General features: G+C 36.8%; 1 protein-coding gene across 1 annotated transcript in view; it reads right to left on the bottom strand.

The window, feature by feature from the left end:
• Positions 1 to 4,640, bottom strand: part of LOC150100544 (lysophosphatidylcholine acyltransferase 1-like) — a 335,629-nt gene extending 330,989 nt beyond the window's left edge. The window contains exon 1 of the mRNA XM_090401170.1: positions 4,603 to 4,640. The gene's annotated coding sequence lies outside the window, so the exon portion shown is untranslated. The remainder of the gene's footprint in view (positions 1 to 4,602) is intronic.
• Positions 4,641 to 6,000: the final 1,360 nt, after the last annotated feature.

The raw sequence follows: 6,000 nt of genomic DNA on the forward strand, positions 1-6,000 counted from the left end.
TCCCACCCAAGAAATATTGTAAACCTGTGGTACATTTAGGCCGTAGAAGGCTAAGGTGGGATAATCCGGTTCTGGTTCTAAAGACCGGCCCCGCGAACACACACAATTCTAAAGACATATCCCCTAGACTCTAGAGGGACGCAGTAAAGGAATGACACGCGGCTGCATTAAATTGCTTAAAGCCTCTAATCAGAGGATTCAACAGATTGGACAGATGACAAATAGATGAATGAACTGTGTGTACATCAAATGAATATTGTAATAAAATAAACTTACGATATGTGATTAAAATAATAAATCACGAATATGTATCTGAAAAAAGATAGTCGACGTGACGTGATTGTAGCACAAAAGCCAGATGAACGTTTATGTATAGCTACAGAATGTTGCATCAATTAGTGCATATTTCTATGAATGTAGAAACGCATACTGTTTCTATAGCATTTTGTAGTTAACAGATCTATCGAGTTGTAGAGGTACACAGAAGTCGTCATTTGAAGATGGCACCACAAAATGTTGACTAGCCTCAAACGACGGGAAAAGCCAGGGCCCCCACATCCTGAAGCGGGCCCCCCAGGCCAGGATTTTTGGCATGCCCCCCTACGTGTCGCTCAGGTTAAGGACAACACATTGCTCTACAGGGTTTAGGATCAATTAGTTTAAATGATAACACAAAAGCTTAGCCAAATCATTTTCGATGCACAAAATTGCTAGGGGATTAAGCCGTTCTTGGCTATATCTAATATACCTAAGAAATTCCCATTATGAACATCTCCAATCTTCGTGTTCTCTCCTTGAAATGCTAAACCTCTGGATGATAAAAATAACGTTACATCTACAATCCATTGCAGAAGTGCTCTCCACCTATTTCTTCCATATCGAATTTGTAGTTGTGCGTCTTTATCGATTCCATGTCCTTTCAATGCAAAAAATCCACTGCAAAAGGGATTTCTAAGCCAGATATTGTTTTCTGTGTTCGGCACTATTTTCGTGAAAAGGCAGCATTCTAGGCGAAAATCCTTCTTGGGCTAAACTGCTTAAGTTTTTGTTATTAGAGTCGCAAAAAATACGACATGGTAGACAATAAAGATTTTCTTTCGACACACCCCATGTTAACCATTCTTTTGGAAAATGTTCTCTTGTTCTTTCATCTTTCGTTTTCGTATAGAGCAAAAAATCTTGAAATTTCATACCATTAAGATTTCTTTGCAAGTCCTTATAAATCTTTTGGAATTCTTGAAAGCTGGTAGTTCGTACTGTCTCTTGCCGCATGTTGTTTGAGATTACTCTGGGCCAAATCCTAGGGTCATCATATTTCATATCAGATTTTTCAACAGGGGCTGCAACTGAAGCATCAACTGTATCATATTCTTCCATAGTCACTCCTCCTGCAGGTTTTTCACTTGCTGCCTTTTCTTCCGTTGCAAGAGGTTCACATGTAACAGTCGCTTGACTTTCGACTGCTTTATGAGTTTCGATTTGACGCTGATATTCTCTTTGGATTTCAGTGTCGTGTCACAAACATTATCACCACCTTCTCTATGATCAGTACTGGGAACTGTGTCCTTTTCATTTTCAAATTTTAAAAATTTAGTTATGAATTGACGACCTCGCGATGCTTTCGATTCTCTCTCTCCGATTTAAGTTTCATCTTCTGAGCTCCGGACTTATGTTTGTACTTTGAATCAGACATTGGGATTTTATTTATTTTAACTAGAACGTCTTTGCTTGCTTGAGAGCAATTTATTTAAATATTTTTAATATCTCAAATTTGTATGATCTGGGGGAAAAAGAAGTTTGTTTCATACAAAAAAATCATAACCAAAAAAGCTTGATATTTTCTTTTACTTACTAACTAGCAAAATTTTAATTCAAATAAGACAAATTCTTCTCAAATAAAGAATTTTGTACAAAAGTTTCAGTTTCTTGAGATCAACTTAGCCAACTAAAACTATCAAATAAAGCTTTCTCCTTTACGAATAAAATAAAATTCTCCCAGCATCCGTAGGATATGCACCGGTAGGGTAGTGTGCTGGTAACATCGGGGCAGCGTCGGCATTGAAACGACGGCGTGCATAGAAAACGAGACGGGCGAACGAAAAACGAAAACTAAAGTAAATCCTTTCGAATGGGAAGTTCAGAAGAGGAACCAGAAGTCTGAAAAGATGGATAAAGATGGGTTGGAAACGATTGCAAAATCTAGTAGTCCTCTCAGCACATATTCATGCTTATTTTATAAAGTTTCTTTTTGTCTTTTGTTAGTCTCACTTAACTGGCCGACCGAACAAGATGCCCCCCCCTAATTCCGAGCCCCCAGGCTAGAGCTCTGTCAGCCCTACCCTTGTGGGGGCCATGGGAAAAGCATTAGTTATCAAAACAAGATGTAAATTAATCGACGGCGTAACTGCAAATGATGGATAGCAGAGTTATGAAGAGTTTAAAAAAAAAATGATATTCATATGCGCTCGGACGATCGTTTAGATCCACTGGAACTCATCAGAAAGCAGGCGACTATCTTTAAAGGTACGGTAAGGTAATGTAATAGCCCGAGCAGTCCAGGAGAGAAAAGATATACACTCAAAACTCCGGATAAAAGCAAGTTTATGCATAAATTCGAGTTTGCTTAAGCAGGTCCAGTCGCGTATGTTTAGCCAAGGTGTTATCCGAAATTTGTTCTCCTTGTCGGATGTGAGCAGAGGCGTAGCTAGAGAGGAGCGGAGGGAGCGGTCAGCCCCGGGTGACACTTTGAACCTTTTTGAACTTTTGCTGTAAGTGTTGCTAGTTGTGAGAGGAGTTTTTCTAAATAAAATTGATTAAGGATTACCTACATTACTATGAAATAGACTTCGCCAATGTCATCGACGATTTTGCTAACAGAAAAGCAAGAGAAATAACATTTTAGAATGTTGAAATTAAAGTTTTACTTCAAAAATAAACATATTTCCCTATACGTCGTTTTTGACTTTTTGTAGTATTTTTGATGTGTATTGAGAAGGGCGGGGAACTCAGGGACTGTCCCGGGAGGCAAAAGCTCTAGCTACACCACTGGCTGTGAGTCACTACATTACCAAACAAAAATAAATGTATATAAAAGGTTTTGATAAAGATTTTATTAGAAGAATATAAAATTAATAAATAAAAAAAAACTTCATGTTAATATCTTTCAATAATTCTTTCTTTCTTTCATGCGAATTCCACCCACGAAAGGTTGTAAACCTATCGTATATTTTGACCGTAGAGATGCTAAGGTGAGATAATCCGGTTCGACTGGCTCCATAGACTAAACATGGAACTTTTCCAAACCGTTTCAAACTTTCAATAGGCCGGGTGGTGACCTCACACATGTCAAAGAATGTCCTCTCCAACTAAAGACATTCAAAAACATCTATGCCCACATCGAGCTGGTTGGAGACTGGATACGCTGTCCACTCAACCAACCAGGCAGCTGTTTACGAAGAGAGAGAGAGATCAAATGTACATCTCTATTGGTTTCTCTTTTTTTAAAGTATTAATGGTTTTTTATATTTATCATATCATTTGTAACTTGCATTGACCACGTACTAAACGACCACGATCTTAAAACATTAAGTGTACAACTAACAAAAGTAAGTAATCATGACAACGCATATTAATTTTTTAAACTTTTGCCGCTAGGATGGTTGGTGTTGTTTTTTGAATTATGACAAAGCAACTGAAGTAATGAGGCTAGTTAAATGTTTGTTAACTGTGTGTGTTCTGGCAGGTTTCGTGTTTTGTAGGGTGAAAAAAACCTGGTTTCTGGAAGAGAAAAAAGCAAAACAATAATGGGTCTTCGGATCTTAGACAGAATTCCAGCCAAGAGACATAAGGGTATATTCGAAACCATCTAACATCAAAGGCTCTCGCCGGGAGAGTAAGATCGAATAACATAGGAGAAGAAGTGATAACAAGGATCAAAGCTTCAATGTTGGTTTTATGCACGAAAGGTTATTTTGTAAACCTATAGTATATTTTGTATCGTGGGCGAGTTAAGCTTTTTTTTTTCCATTTTTATCAATTTTATACTTTTTGTATTTTTCATTTATTTAATTATTTATTTTTTTTTTTACATAATCTGGAAACCCTGCTCTTGAGGCCAAAAAATTGGAACATGCCCCTTCAAATTCCAAAAGCTGGGCGGTGGTCTCAATCCAGGCGATAACATTCATCTTCCACCTAAAGACAATCACCCATTCCCACTGCGAGATTCGAACCTGTAGCCTGTTGGGTGGAGAGCAAGCGGGATAACCACTCGACCAACTAGGCCGGAGGATTTAGTGTCTTCCGTTTTGTAATGCTGCTATTTATGCAGCTTTCATAATTTCGGAACGTCAGAGAGCTTTATGAAGCACTCACGAAACCGAAATGATGCACACCTGAAGTATTTTCGATATGCATTTCATTTTATTTTTTCATGCGTTGTTTCCGATATAATTTATTTACTATAATTTTAATTAGCTAAATGTGCCCTATTAACATGTTATTATGATGAACTAGTTATATGTTTCTATATACATTTCTTCAATGACCAAGATTAAAGTAAAGTGTATATATATATATATATAGTATGAATGCTTCACCTACCTGGAAACAGCCGTCTTTAGAACTGCCGAACTTATGAGCGTCACTTGGGCTTTAACGAAGAGCTTTGTAACTTAGACACGCAAAACTTTATCTCAAGTTGCAGATAAGCCGAGCTGCCTCATCCAATAGCGACTTTCTTCTCTTGGCTGAATGAACCGAAAAGACTTCTTTGTTTCTCTCTGCTTCGTTTATTACTTAAATATCTAAAATTTTCATTCGCTATTTTTAGAAACCGCATTAAATACATTTACAGTGATAACAGTTCATTTAACTAAACAGTTCATTTGAGTGAACCGATTCATTTTGTTTGACCTATTCTCACCCAACTGTTCCACATATCCACGAATTCCTACGATAATTGAACTAAGGACGCTCCGCCTATAAAATGTACTTTTGTCTGTTAATTGTGTGTTCTCTGCTGTACAGTAGGAAGAGCAGCGCATTCTTGGTTTGTAAACACTGTTTAAGACGCGCTGAACCTTTTCTTTGATGACGATGAGTTATCAGTAGGTGATCCTTCCGAAAATTCTAGCCTTCCCCCCTTTTTTTTTCCTTCAAAATGCTTGTTAAACTGCTTGGTATGGTAGCGCAAACAGATATATATGAGTTCGTTTTCTTTGTCTTTCATTCTAAGTACATAAATATTAATAACTTCATTCTAGAAGAACAGATTTTATTTAGATTTGGTATTTGGGATCTCATCAAACAGTCTTTCACGTGAAAACAATGGTTTCAGTCAGCAACAAAATTTAGATCAATATTTAATTTACTCTGCATAATAAATACTATAAAACTGATTAGAGAGAGACCTATTATTAGTAATATAATTATAATTATTATTATTATCATAAAAGCTAACCCTAGCTTCGAAGTAGGTGGGATTAGTGGGATTAGCACTGCTTAATTATCCAATCACTACAATTAACTTCCAGGTCACAATACCTTAACTGATAATAATAATAATGATAATAATATATATATAATATTCATCCAAGCTTGATTTGCGTCCTCAGTCTTAAGAAAAGGCTGGTTTTTATTCCACTAATTCGAGCCCTACCCAAGGGCTTATGAGTTGTGGAAATACTTTCTGAAAATGAAAGCTGTGCCGAACAAGCGGCCTTTTGCAGCTGCCCAATTTTTAATCAATCTAACTCGCGTGCTTCTAGATGTTTTTTCAATGTTTTAGGGATGGCGCCTAAAGCACCTATTATTATGGGAACAACTTTCGTTTTCTTTTGCCAAATTCGTTCAACTTCGACTTGCAAATTGCGATATTTTGTAATTTTTTCATTTTCTTTGTTGTCAATCCAACTATCTCCTGGTACTGATATTTCGATAAACGTAACACCATTGCGGAAAAACTTTTATTGGGATTATATTGATCAAGTGTATATAATA

Source organism: Typopeltis vanoorti, chromosome 12 (assembly GCF_054136105.1).
Source record: "Typopeltis vanoorti isolate ZY-2024b chromosome 12, IOZ_Tvanoo_1.0, whole genome shotgun sequence".
Classification (NCBI taxonomy): domain Eukaryota; kingdom Metazoa; phylum Arthropoda; class Arachnida; order Uropygi; family Thelyphonidae; genus Typopeltis; species Typopeltis vanoorti.